Raw genomic sequence first — 14,369 nt, forward strand, 5'->3', positions numbered from 1 at the left:
ATATTGCAAAGCTTGAACTAGAAATAGCCATAAGATGGGAATGGAATGATCTGAGAGGAAAGAGTTTTTAATGAGGGCTTGATTTAGAAATGACAGACTATAACAGCCAACACAGTACCTTTGCTAGAAAGTTATGTTGTTCATGTGACAGCAATTAAGTAACCTCAGGGCACAGATTTCATGCTTATCAATATTCCCGAAAGAATGCATCTGCAAAATGTATCTTTCTGTCTAGCTGCACTGTGTCTTTCTGGCCTAGCTCTATAGCAACCAGATTTTTTCACTTAGCAGCCAGTTTGTTGCTGGGAAAATCCAATAATCTCCAAGCTTTCATACATAGCCAATTAATATAAATGTTTACTACTATAGGAGTGATGCCTCACTGACTCTGGTTAGATCAAATAGTGCTATTTTTTTTTTTTATTAAATCACATTTGTGCACATTAATACTATCATGGGGTACAGTGTGTTATTTCTATACACAATTTGAAGTACTTTCATCCAATTGGTCAACATAGCCATCATGTCATCCTCATAATTGTTGTGTTAAGACATTTATATTCGACATTTAGAAAGATTCACATGTACCCTTATAGGATAAATCATAGGCGTGATCCTCGCAATCACCCTCCCTTCACCCATCCTCCTCCCTCCCCTCCCCTCCCTCTCTTCTTTCCCGTATTCTTGGACTACAATTGGATTATAGTTTTCCTATGATAGTTAAAAATTAGTTTCATAATAGGGTTGAGTACATTGGATACTTTTTCTTCCATTCTTGAGATACTTTGCTGAGAAGAATATTTTCCAGCTCCGTCCATGTAAACATGAAGGAGGTAAAGTCTCCATCTTTCTTTATGGCTGCATAGTATTCCATGGTGTACATACGCCACAATTTATTGATCCATTCATGGGTCAATGGGCACTTGGGCTTCTTCCATGACCTAGCAATTGTGAATTGGGCTGCAATGAACATTCTGGTACAGATATCTGTATTGTAGCCTGATTTTTGGTCTTCTTGATTTGTACCTAGCAGAGGAATTATAGGATCAAATGGCAGATCTATATTTAGTACTCTAAGTGTTCTCCATATGACTTTCCAAAAGGGAAGTATTAGTTTGCATTCCCACCAGCAGTGTAGAACTGTTCCCTTTTCTCCACAACCCCTCCAGCACCTGTGATTTTGGGATTTTGTGATATGGGCTAATCTCACTGGTGTTAGATGATATCTCAAAGTAGATTTGATTTGCATTTCTCTGATGATTAGGGATGAGGAGCATTTTTTCATATATCTGTAGGCCATGTGTCTGTGTTCTTCAGAGAAGTTTCTCTTTAAGTCTTTTGCCCAAATAGTGCTGTTTGATGGTATTCCTAGTTCCTTATGTCCAAGATTCTCTAACCTCTCCTGACAGGGTAAAACAATTTCTCCCTGTGCACCAGTGCACCTTCTTAATACTTTTGTAGCACTTACCAGATGGCTTTAGCAGCTTCTTTACAGATAGATCTCTTTCACCAGACCTCTTTAGAACAAGGGCTATACCTCCTAATGTAGAGATTACCACTTAATAAATATTTGTGGAATTAAGTACCTAATCAAAATTTTATTTTTTTCGCTTAGAATTGATACTACACTTTACAACAGTATTTAAAATGTTTGAGATAGGCATATTTATAGGATTTAGAACTGGGAGGGACCTTATTTTGTTGGTGGGATAACCATGGCCCATGAAGGCTAAACAACCCATCCAGAGTCATCAAACACTCCTGGGATCAATCCTCAGTGCAATTCTCTTTTTAAGAGTTAAGTGAACTTTAGGAAAACGTACTTTGATTTTATACTGTAGAAATTCATATCTGTAAACCTTTAACTTCCAGGTTTAGCAAAATGGTGCTAAAGTCCTCAAGAAGGCTTCCAAGTGTGGCTACTACAGGTAGGTGATTTGCACAAGTCTGTTTTCTAAACCTGTGGAAGTCTGTACTTCAGTACTTTAAAACAATTGTCATGAGTTTGTGGGAAATTTTATTTTCTACTGCAGTTTTTTGATGTACACAAAGTCGCAAAGTTAGTACAGAGAGTCCTGTGTATTGCCAGCCTGTTTCAGTTTCCCCTCATGTTATCATCTTACATAGCCCTGAGACATTTGTCAAAACCAAGGAGCAAACACTGTAAATTATCATTAATTAAACTCCAGACTTCATTTGAATTTTACCAGTTTTTCCACTAATGTCCCCTTTCAGTTCAGAGATCCAGTCCAGGATACATTAATATATTTAGATGTAATGTTTTCTCTGATCACCTCTGCTCTGTGACAGTATCTTAGTCTTTCTTTGTTTAAGGACCTTGACAATTCTAAGGAGTAGCTGCCAGGTATTTTGTAGACTGTCCTTCAAATTGGGTTTACATTTTTCTCGTGATTTGATTGGCTTTATGGACTTCAGGAAAAAATATCACAGAGAAAAGAGTCCCTCTCATTACATTGTATCAGGAGGTATGTGATATCCCCTTATCACTGGTGGTATTAACCTTGCTCATTTGCTTAAGGTAGTGTTAGTCAGGGTTCTCCACCATAAAGTTAGTGTTTTTATTTTTTTTAATACTCTTCTTTGGAAAAGAATATCACTATGACCAACTCCCCTGAAAGGTGACTATCTACATATATTTTGGGGAATTCTTCTGTAAGAGAGATTTATCTCTTTTCCTCTTGATATTTATAAAAATTTTAGTTTAGGGCGGCGTCTGTGGCTCAGTGAGTAGGACGCCGGCCCCATATACTGAGGGTGGTGGGTTCGAACCCGGTCTGGACCAAACTGCAACAAAAAATAGCTGGGTGTTGTGGCAGGTGCCTGTAGTCCTAGATACTTGGGAGGCTGAGGCAAGAGAATCGCCTAAGCCCAAGAGCTAGAGATTGCTGTGAGCTATGATGCCAAGCGCTTGACCGAGGGTGACAAAGTGAGACTCTGTCTCTAAAAATAAAAAATTATAATAAAAAAATTTTAGTTTAATAAATAATAGAAAGTTTTGAGTTTGTAAGAAGTTAAACTAAAATTATAATTGTGTAAGACAGTAACTTTTGGCAGATATAAAATAAGCATTTGATGTTGGAATACGAGTTTAAGAGATAAAAACCTCTTTAGGTGGCATGACAGCCAAGCCATTTCATATAAATAAACTTTGCAGATAACTGAAGCTCATTCCTTTAACGCTGAGGGTTTTTTTAAACCTCTGAACCTCTCCCATTTTTATGGCTGCCTTTCTAAGATGAATCAAATATTTTTCACCGTCTTGAAAAGAACATCCTGAACACAATTTAACCTGTTTACAAAAACTGATCATTGTACTGAAATTCTGTGTCAAGGATGGTTGAACTTGGTGAGCTATGAGGTTTTTTTCACTCTAAATTTCTATGACTTGGCTCGGCGCCTATAGCTCAAGTGGCTAAGGCAACAGCCACATACACAAAAGCTGGCGCGTTTGAATGCAGCCCAGGCCTGCCAAACAACAACGACAACTACAACCAAAAAATAGCTGGGCATTGTTTCAGGCACCTGTAGTCCCAGCTACTTGGGAGGCTGAGGCAAGAGACTCGCTTAAGCCCAGGAGTTGGAGGTTGCTGTGAGCGGTGATGCCACAGCACTCTACCCAGGGTGACAGCTTGAGGCTCTGTCTCAAAACAAACAAACAAATAAATAAATAAATAAATTTCTATAACTTAATAACTTACCAGGCAAAATTAATGAAGTTATATCCCCAAATAGCCAAAGATTTCTTGTTTTCAAATCAAGATTTTTACTTTAGGGTGAGGGTACTGTAATTTCAGCCCTACTTCTAGACCAGAGAGAAACAATAGGTGTTCACACAAAGGCATCCAGGGCAGCACAGACGAATCATTTGGGAAGTTTGTTAAAAGCCAGATTCTGAGTCAGGACTGAGATTCTACATTTCTAACAGCCTCCCAGGTGATACCAAGGCTGCCCGTCCATAGGTCACATGAGAAATAGCAAGGACTCTGGGAATCCCACCAACCAAACCTTGTCAAGTGGCTACTGACAGGATGAGTGGGTTCCTGGGGCAATGTGGAGCTTTTCTCTCATGCTGCAAAGTGTTTTGAATAGACATGGAGAAGGAGCTAGGTGAAATAAAATAAAAAATGCATTTCTCTGATAGAAGCCAAACAAAAGGGGGAAGTTCTTTTTCCTAAAAAACTACCTGTTAAGGCAAAAATGTCCTTACTCTGTGGTTCTTTAGATGGCGAGAGGAAGCACCCAGACCACATCAGAAAGACAATAAGTTGGTTTTATCATCGGTTTTGTGAAGAGAAGGTTCACGTCTAGAATTTGAAGCTTTCTTACCCTGAAATTGTACTTGAGGCTTTTAGGATAGCATCAATGGACATTGTCAAAGATTACTTATGCTACTATTTTCTTACAAGGAGAAGGTGGGTCTGTCTGTCCTTCAGGATCTAAGCCACAGCTGCCAAACCCTTGGCTGCTTTCAAATTAAGTTAATATGACATAGGGAATTTACTTATTTAAATATAAAATGCAGTATATGATTCCTGAGTGTCAGCATGTAGTGCCTTTATGGGGCAACTAATAAAAGTTTTCTTGACTGTGAGAAGTCTTTCATATCACTCTATGTATGAGACCACAGTCTGTTTGAGATAGTCCCCGTCAGAAACGCAGTGCTCGGGGAAGTGCCCTGTGAGTACAGATACAGAGATCTGAATTCTAGCCAGTGCTCCACCATATCCTTGGACTAGTCCCTTAAAATCTCTCCAGGCCTCCCTGTGCAAACTAGTTAATCTCAAGGTTTCTTTCAAGTCCTAGTTTGCCACCAATCCATTCTGATACCTTAGGAAGGTATTTTGTATACACTTCAAAAATAATGCCCATCCGTTTTAATAATGCCATTAATAAAGCTGATTCTGCCAACTTTGTGCTTCACAGTGAAGCAAGTAGCAGCTTGAATGTTATCTTACACCCAGTCATCAGCAAGAGAAAAATGCTGAGATTTTGACCTCATTTCTTGCATAGATATGTTTGTGGTTGTGGGCTAGCTAGCAGTTTAGTCAACATAGTGCAGAATTGTTGCTAAGTTCTCATTCCCCCCAGACAATTACTAAAATCAACGTTGGCAGCATGAATTATACCAGTGGATAAGATTCTGCATTTCTTTTAACTCAGTAACATATATTATATTAGAGTTGGTGTCAGTCAAAATGACTCTGGCTTCGTTGAATTGTAAAAGGTAAAAAAGGAAAACTGCTGGCTGCGACCTGAAAAACTTTACCTTGCCAAATGTGTACCTCAGACAATGGCAGGCACCATGGCAAAGTGAAATACAGTATGGCACTGGCGCCAGAGTAAAGAGTGTGGGCTCTGGTACTCTGCTACCTAGGTTTGAAGCCCCCCCCCATAGTTTACTAGTTGCATGGCCTTGTGCAAGTTATTGAACCCCTGTGCACCTGAACCCCTGTGCACCTGTCTCAAATGTAATAGGGATGATGATAGTATTTATTTCATAGAGTTGTTACAATGATTAAATGAATACATGTAAAACACTTAAAATGCCACTGACTACATGTTAGCTATTGTTATTATCATTAGGAACTGAAATGGAGAGAAGGGGAACTAGTCAAGACAGGAAGGCAAGTTTGGCCACATCAAGGAGGGGAAAAGTGCTGACAGCAAGTTCAAAAATGGGAAGAAAGTACTTTCCATATCTGGTTCCTATATTAAGCATTCTCTGTGCTTGAGTACAACACTCTGTGTGAAACTCTTCCAATGAGTTTCAAAATGAGTTCATATACATCATTTCATTTGATTATCATCAGTCTACAGAGGTAAGGTCTCTTATGTAACCTAGAAAAACAGACTTTCACAGACTTTGGTTAAGTCAGGCACAGCACAGAAGAGCACAGCAGCCTGCCGTTCCTACCTGGATTCCAAGAAGTGTGACTGCTGGGCTCCTGGATAAATTCTGGGCGCCAGAGAGTTATTATGGGGCCGTTTTGTTTCCCAAGGTGACGTCACCATACATTTTCCAAATGTATTATTATACAAGGTGTCCATAAAGGTCTTGTGCAATTTAAAATAGTTGACTATTTAAATCTATTTGACCATCCTTGTATCTTCACATTCACTAAATGTACTTCATGTTTCTTGATAGTAAGCATATTATGCACACTCTGCTTGGCCTTTTTTTAAGGTATAAAATGTGTATTGTTTATTATAATAAAAAAATCTGATTACTAACAACCAACCGACTTTGGAGGGAACAACATTGTGAGACCATAAACATATCTTTCCCAATGGACTTTTCTCTCTTGCTTTAACGTTTACTGAGGATTCCTGTCTATACCTATTAAGTCTATAAAATGACAGTTACAAATTTTCCAACTCCACTACTCTTTCTAATTTTTTTGTATCTTCATAGGAGGGAAGAAAATTCCCTGCTATCTAAGTGCCTATTGTTTTTATCCTTGAGTCAAACCACAGAAGTCTCAGGATATTAAGAAAATCTTGAATATGAATGACTTTTTCTTCCTACTAATTTGTGAAATGTTTTTCCTTTTTAACGTAAGTAAGTTGCTCCATTCTAACCCATGGAGCAACATGTCCCACTGGGACTCTGAGGGTAACATCTGCAACCCACCAGTTTGCACAGCTGTGAGCACATGTGAAGAGGACCAGAGTTCAGCTGTCAGTAGTGCCATGGATTGACTGTCGAGCATTTCTGCCATCAATTCCAATCATAAATGTATGTATCCTATTTTTAGTACTTCATTCCCACTAGAGACTTTTTATTAAGACCTTGTTCCTGTGGACACATTGGGGGCACAACATGTTGTCTTCAAGATGTGGGGGTGGAAAATTGCAGGCAGGAAGCAGAAGAGTGTGCTCACTTTCCCTTCCTGCTTTTCTGGAGCCCAGGCTTGTCCTACATGAAATGGAAGTGAACCCAAACATCTGTGTCTACAGGGAGACTCTTCCCATGGACCACATACCACCTGACATCACAGTCCTTCTGCAGAGATTCCACTGTCTCTGTGGATGATCCGGCCCTTGCTGCAAGTCTGGCTCAGGAGGCCAACAAAGCCTCTGGGGCAGAAGTGGTCACAACTATATTAACTCCCTCATGAAGAGAGGCAGACTCCAAGACAGGCAACCCCCTTCATCGGGGGATGGGGGGCAACCTAATCCAGGAGCAAGAACTACTGCAGGAGGATCAGTCCCCTAGGAACACATCCTTTGCTCAGAACCCTCGAGGGACATTTCTTTCTTGTCCACATTTGACTTTCTTTTTAGTTATTTCTGGATCTTGGCCTCTTTTGCTGTGCTGGGAATATCCTTTTGATTTGGAAAAGCACATGTGCACAGTCGCTTATCTACATCCAGTTTCTGGCCTCCAGTGCTCAGGCCTAATTGCTGGCACCAGGCCCATACAGTGTCCCAGGAAAGCAGATTAACTGGTGGTAGTTCATCAGGCACCTTCTTCTGAAGTTTTGGAATGTCACTATGTTCTGTTTCTTTGGGGGGCAGAACTCGTTGTTGCCCTTGACAGATGTTTTTCTTTTGGTCCCCTTTGCTGAGGTTCCTGGTACAGCAGGTGCGCTCGGATGACTTGCAGCCTGCTGAGCCTCTACCAAACAAGTTTGTGCTGGTGCTCAGTCAAATCTGTAATTCCCACCTTCTTCTCTGGCCATGTCTGTGGAGTTCCACTCCTTGCCTTTGGTGTTCTCCATACTTGAGAAGAAGAGGTTGATACAACAAAAAGATTCTCCACTTGGCCTTTACTATATATCAGATCCACTTAAAAGTAGCCACTAAGAGCTTTTTCTCTGTTCAGCTCTGAGAGATACTTGTATTTTTGTTTTATTTATTTTTGATAAGATAGTGAAGCAATATCCTATGTATCAGTGGCACAAAAGTATTTCAGATCCAGTCAAGGGATCAGTAGAAAACAGCTATAAGTAGACAAGCTAAAACATAATCTCTAGCCAAGTAATGGGAAATATGTCCTATTGAGTTATTGTTATTAATTAAAAATTTTCATTAAATATGTGCCTGGCAGTATGCCAAGTACAATACATGAATTTAATTATCCTGATATTGCAGTGTCCTTAGCATATAGCAAATGGTAGGAGCTCAGTAAATATTTGTCGAATAAATGAATTAAGTTATTAGTTTTATATCATTTTACAGTGATTAAAATTAGATGAATTTTTAAGCTTTCCCTAAGGTCACATAATTATTAATTAGTTGACCTGGTATGCAAGTCCAAACTTAGTTATAGCATAACATAGCAGAGTGGTTCAGAGCAGAAACTCTGGGGCTAGTCAACACCAGGTTTCAAATCCCAGCTCTGCCAATTATTACCTGTGTGTACTTGGAAAAGTTACTTAGCCTCTTGTGCCTCAGTTCTCTCATCCCTAAGTAGAAGAGTTCCAACCTCCCAAGGTTCTTGGGAGGATTAAATGAGATAACACTTGTAAAGCACTTGACTGTCTAATCCTCTACAGGTATAGCAATTATTGTATAGTAGAGCCTTATATTACATGCCAAATGGAACTTCTACTTCTCAAAAGAAATTTCCAAAAATTATCTTATGTAATAACATCCTGGTAGACGATAATAATTACAATTAATATAATACAGGTTGAGTATTCCTTGTCTGAAATGCTTGGGACCAGAAGTGTTATAGATTTCATATTTTTTTGGATTTTGGAATGTTTGCATTACACTTACCATTCAACATCCTTATTTGGAAATACGATATTCAAATGCTTCAAAGAGCATTTTCTTTCAGCACATGTCAGCACTTTTGAGTTTTGGATTTTGAGCATTTCAGAGTTTGAACTTCCAGATGAGGAATGCTCGCTTGATAGCACTTAATCCTCACAATAATCCATTTTATAGATCATATGAATCAAGCTCTAAAAGTTAAATTAATTGCCCAAGATCACATTACAAGCCAGTAGCAATGCTAGCCCCCACTGGAAGAAGGTAGAATAAAAGATGAAAGATGACTAACAGAATGTCTGCTCTTAAAAAGAGGAAGTAGTAATGGGAAGACAGATAGGAAAACTAATTCAAGAAAGAATGAAGCCCAGTGCTAAAAGGGAGGTAGGGCTCAGCCTCTGTAGCTCAGCCATTAGGGTGCCAGCCACATACACTGGAGCTGCTGGGTTCGAATCCAACCTGAGCCTGCAAAACAACAATGACAACTACCACCAAAAAATGGCCAGGCATTGTGGTGGGCACCTGTGGTCCCAGTTACTTGGGAGGCTGAGACAAGAGAATGGCTTAGCCTAAGAGTTGAAGGTTGCTGTGAGCTCTGACACCATAGCACTCTACCCAGGGTCATAGCTTGAGACTCTGTCTCAAAAACAAACAAAAAAAGTTTATTTTATTTTATTTTTTTATAGTCTCTTGTGCATATTTTATTTTCTTTATTTTCTTTTTTTTATTAAATCATAGCAGTGTACATTAATACTATCATGGGGTACAGTGTACTGTTTCTGTATACAATTTGAAATACTTTCATCCAACTGGTTAACATAGCCTTCATGTCTTTTTCCTAGTTATTGTGTTAAGACATTTATATTCTACATTTAGAGAGATTCACATGTACCCTTATAGGATGAACCACAGGCGTGATCCCACCAATCACCCTCCCCCCCCTCCTCCCCTCCCCTCCTTCTCCCCTCTCCCCATATTCCTGGGCTAAAATTGGGTTATAGCTTTCCTATGAAAGCTATAAATTAGTTTCATAATAGGACTGAGTACATTGGATACTTTTTATTTCATTAAAAAAAAAGTTTAAAAAAATTAAAAGGGAGGCAGGTTACATGCTGAGAAAAACCAGAGGAAGAACCAATGAATTTGGAAGGCAGTATGTTTGCCCAGACTCCAGTCCAGTGGCAGGTCAGGTACTATTTTGTAGTTCTGGAACAGAGTTTACTTGAAGTCAGAAAAGTTTGCAGGTTTGAGAGTAGCAAAACAGAAAGAAGTGGGCCAAATAAAATTTTGAAAAATGCCCAGCCATTCATGGCTACTCCCACACATTTTTGGTTATGAGAGAAACAGTGACCTTCATTTCAATGGACAATTGAGGCATTCAGTATCAAGGATAATGTCAACAATGTAATTATTCTAAAGAAAGTTCCCTATCTGCTAAGTTTGAGAGGATTCAGAACATCTATCTTCCTCCCTTTTTTTTTTTTTTTTTTTTCAGTTTTGCTACTTTGGAACCCAGTGGATATTTTCTTTTGGAGTCAGCCCTCTCTTTTTAGGGCTAAAGGTCAGCAGATCTTTCTCTCTCCTCTCTTAGGACCTACACTGTTCCAGTGAGATCATGCCAACCAGTGAGATATAAGGGTGCAGCAAAGAGATATTTCTGTCTCCTCTGTGTGATCTTGGTGCCTTAGAAAGTAGAAATTAAAAATGTCATCCCATTTTTGGAGGGAGTGCAGCAAAAGCACGAAAGGAACTTTGATAAAGTAGATACCTGTGAATCACTATGAGTAAGTCATTTTCAGATAGTCTCTTCCCTATCTGTAGTCTGGCCTCATTTCTGCCTCAGTCCCCAAGATCATATCTGATATAATATAGGTCATTACTAGACAAGTTTGAGCGTTCAAAAGCTCTAGAAGTCCTTATGATACACTAAAATTCTCAGCTCTACTATACCTTTGGTTTCATGCCTCACCCAGAATTTCTGAGATTCTTCAATCGTTCTCCTAAATCTGAATAAAAACTGAATCTCACTCTGGTTAACATATACCTCATCTTGTTTACTTAATTATTGTGTTAAGACATTTATACTCTGAATGGATACATGATCTTTGCGTTTATGATTCAATAAAAAAAAAGAAGATGGAGATATTTGCATATGAAGATGGATGAATCAAATCTGCAAATGGAGAATGACGCGGGTAAGTCATCAATTTATACTTGTAAACAACTTTTCAGTTACACCTTGGGAACAAGGAACATGATATTCTCGCTACCAAAAAATAAATTAATAAATAAAAACTGAATCTCGCTCGTGGTTCCAGTGGGGAGAGAAGGAGGAAGCAGGGAGCGAGGCAGCTGGGGGGCTACTGAGGGGTGCTGCCGCGACTGCTGCCACCCCCGCCACCACCCTCTCTGCTCATGGCCTGAGAAAGGAGGCGAGTCCCCGGCGCGAGCCGGCAGCGGGGCGGCTATGGGAGGGTCTGCAGTGGGAAGGAGATGACAGCTATAGATAAACTCAACATCGACGGCATCATCCAATGGCTGCTGGAAGTGAGAGGGTCCAAACCTGGTAAGAAAGTCCAGAGTGGCTCCTGTGGCTCAAAGGAGTAGGGCAGCGGCCCCATAAGCCGGAGGTGGCGGGTTCAAACCCAGCCCCCCCCACCCCCCGCCAAAAACTGCAAAAAAAAAAAGTCCAGCTACAAGAGAATGAAATCAGAGGACTAGCTTAAAGTCTGGTGAAATCTTTCTCAGTCAGCCTATCCTATTAGAACTTGAAGTACCACTCAACATATGCGGTGAAATCCAAGGACAACACTATGATTTGCTTCGACCTTTTGAGTATGGTGGTTTCCCACTAGAAAGCAACTAGCTGTCTCTCGGGGACTATGTGGACGGGGGAAGCAGTCATTGGAGACTATCTGCCTCGTACTGGCCTACAAAATCAAATATCCCGAGAATTTTTTTCTTCTCAGAGGAAACCATGAAGGTGCCAGCGTCAATAGAATTTATGGACTTTATGACAAATGTAAAAGAAGTTACAACATTAAACTATGGAAAACTTTCACAGACTGCTTTACCTGTTTTCAGATAGCAGTCATTTTGGATGAGAAAATATTCTGCTATCATGGAGGTTTATCACCAGATCTTCAATCTATGCAGCAGATTCCACAAATTATGTGACCCGGATAAAGATGTCTTAGGCTGGGGTGAAATTGACAGAGGAGTGTCCCTCACATTTGGTGCAGAAGTGGTTGCAAAGTTTCTATAAGCGTGATTTGGATCTTATTTGTAGAGCCCATCAGGTGGTTGAAGATGGATAGGAATTTTTTGCAAAGAGACAGATGGTTGCTCTGTTTTCTGCACCCAATTATTGTGGAGAGTTTGACAATGCAGGTGCCATGATGAGTGTGGACAAAACGCTAATGTGTTCTTTTCAGATTTTAAAGCCAGCAGAAAAAAAGAAGCCAAATGCCACGAGACCTGTGACACCTTCAAGGGGTATTATCACAAAGCAATTTTTGATTTAGCAAATGAAAGACTCTCCATTCCAAAAAAAAAAAAAAAAAGTTTTGTTTTTTAATTTCCGTTTCCTTTTGCAAACAATTTTAATGATGGTGTTACAGTTGTACACCCCAGGACAGTTTATCCTGTCTAAGGGGTAAGTGTACAATTGATCATTTTTTAATTCAAACCCCTAACAAAGTAAATGCTTGTTTTCTTTAGGTTATAAAGAGAGCCCTAGGGTGCTCTGAATCTGTACATGTTCTGGTCTTAAAATACATACTGTTAATACAAACCACTGTGAACATTTTTTATTTTAAAATTGTTTCAAAGGGATTGCTTTTTGTTTTCATTGTCTTGTCGGGTACAAACTAGTTTTTATAGCTATCAACATTAGGAATAACTTTCTACCTTGCCAGCATCACTGGTATGATGTATATTTAATTAAAGCACACTTCTCCTACCATATACTTAAAATGACCATTAAAGCCATTCTTTTAAATGTTTGTGACTCTTTCCTAAAGCCAAAGTTTCTGTTGAAATATATGTTGACATACCCCTAAGTACAAGGTGGCATGCCTGTGTACATGTGCTGCCTGCTTGGGCATTCAAAAACTGGTTTTTGATTTTGAATCGTAGTAATATACTAATAGCTATTTAAGCTATTAATAATTAAAGTTGATAACATTTTGTACAATTTCCATATTCATTAAGTAATCTTTTTATAGTTACACCAGCCCTGAACTTGTCCATTCAGAAAGCTTCAAATTATAGAAACAATACTGTTCTATACGAGTGACCGCTATGCTTTCTGTGGCTACATTCTTTATTCTCCCGTGAGGTTGAGGCTTGTAAGTCAAAACAAAAGAATCAACTTACTACCCACTAATTTGTACAGAATTCACAGTATCTATGACATTTTTAAACTACGATCCTTTAAAAAGAAATCTGTTTCAACAGATGACCATGTACAGTACCATGTGGTGAAAATGCATTAGGACTTCTTAAATGATGAACTTGTTAAAAACAAACAAACAAACTGAATCTCTAGTCACTGAGGAAATATACATTTAATTATTAAACACATAGCATTTTGTTCAATATTAGGGTAGGAAGCAAAAATTATAAAATATTAGAAAAGGAGGATACAAATTCCCGAATCACTTAAAGATCTCACTGGAGAGATAATAAGTCACATTAAGTCACTGCCTAACAATACAAACAGAACATAACCAGGTACATAAATGTGTGGACAGTGCTGTGGGACCTCAGATTAAGGCAAGAGCAATGTGAACTAAAGATGTAAAGGAAATCTTCCTGGAGGAAGTTACATTTGTGTTGAGGCTTTATGAATAAGTGAACTAAAGGATTTATTTGGGGAAGTGAATACCATTAACTCTGCCCTCTCCATCATTATAGTGTAGTACTCTGGATTCCATTCCCTCCCATTTCCTAGCACATTGCCTGGGACACAGAATGAACAAATAAAATGGCATTCAAGTCCTTCTGCAACCCAGTCCCATTTTATCAAATTTAGACTTGCCACTACTCATTCGTTCAAAACATCTTTATTTTACACCTAAATACTTTAGGCATTGTAATAGGTACAGAGCATCCAGAGAAGAACAAGACCCATTTTCTGTCCTTAAAGGGTCTAGACTGACAAGGATACTATGAGGATATCAGAGTAAATATGATAATTACTCTGAGAGGTATGCATAGAGTTTGAGAAAATCCTGAGCAGTTAATACTTCTCCTGGAGGAGAGAATGAGGTCAAGGAAAATTGGTAAACTTACCTTGAAGATGCTATGAATAAACCATTTCCAGACAGTATCTTCCTTGTTCCTGTAGGCTCAGTCCCCAGATCAGATCTTACATAATATTGGGTCAATGCTTAGACAAGTTTGAGAGTTTTAAAGCTCTGGTTTTAAAGTTTTTAAAGCTTTAGTCTAAGATAGACTAAATTCTCATATCTAATATATCCAGAATCTAATCCTCAAACCTTTTAAAGTATAGTAGTTTTCTTGGCTGGATTAATACAGTGGTAACATAGGAGAATTAATAAAAATTTCTATAGATGGTAGGAGTAGGAAAGGGTAGGTGAATGTTTAGATAATGCCACTGGGTTTCC

The 14,369-nt window shown here is 39.0% G+C and overlaps 1 pseudogene; it reads left to right on the forward strand.

The window, feature by feature from the left end:
• The first annotated feature begins 11,232 nt into the window (after positions 1–11,232).
• Positions 11,233–13,036, forward strand: LOC105887154 (annotated as a pseudogene).
• The last annotated feature ends 1,333 nt before the right edge of the window (positions 13,037–14,369 follow it).

Source organism: Otolemur garnettii, unplaced genomic scaffold (genome assembly GCF_000181295.1).
Source record: "Otolemur garnettii isolate 467f Iridium unplaced genomic scaffold, OtoGar3 scaffold00050, whole genome shotgun sequence".
In the NCBI taxonomy this organism is placed as follows: Eukaryota; Metazoa; Chordata; class Mammalia; order Primates; family Galagidae; genus Otolemur; species Otolemur garnettii.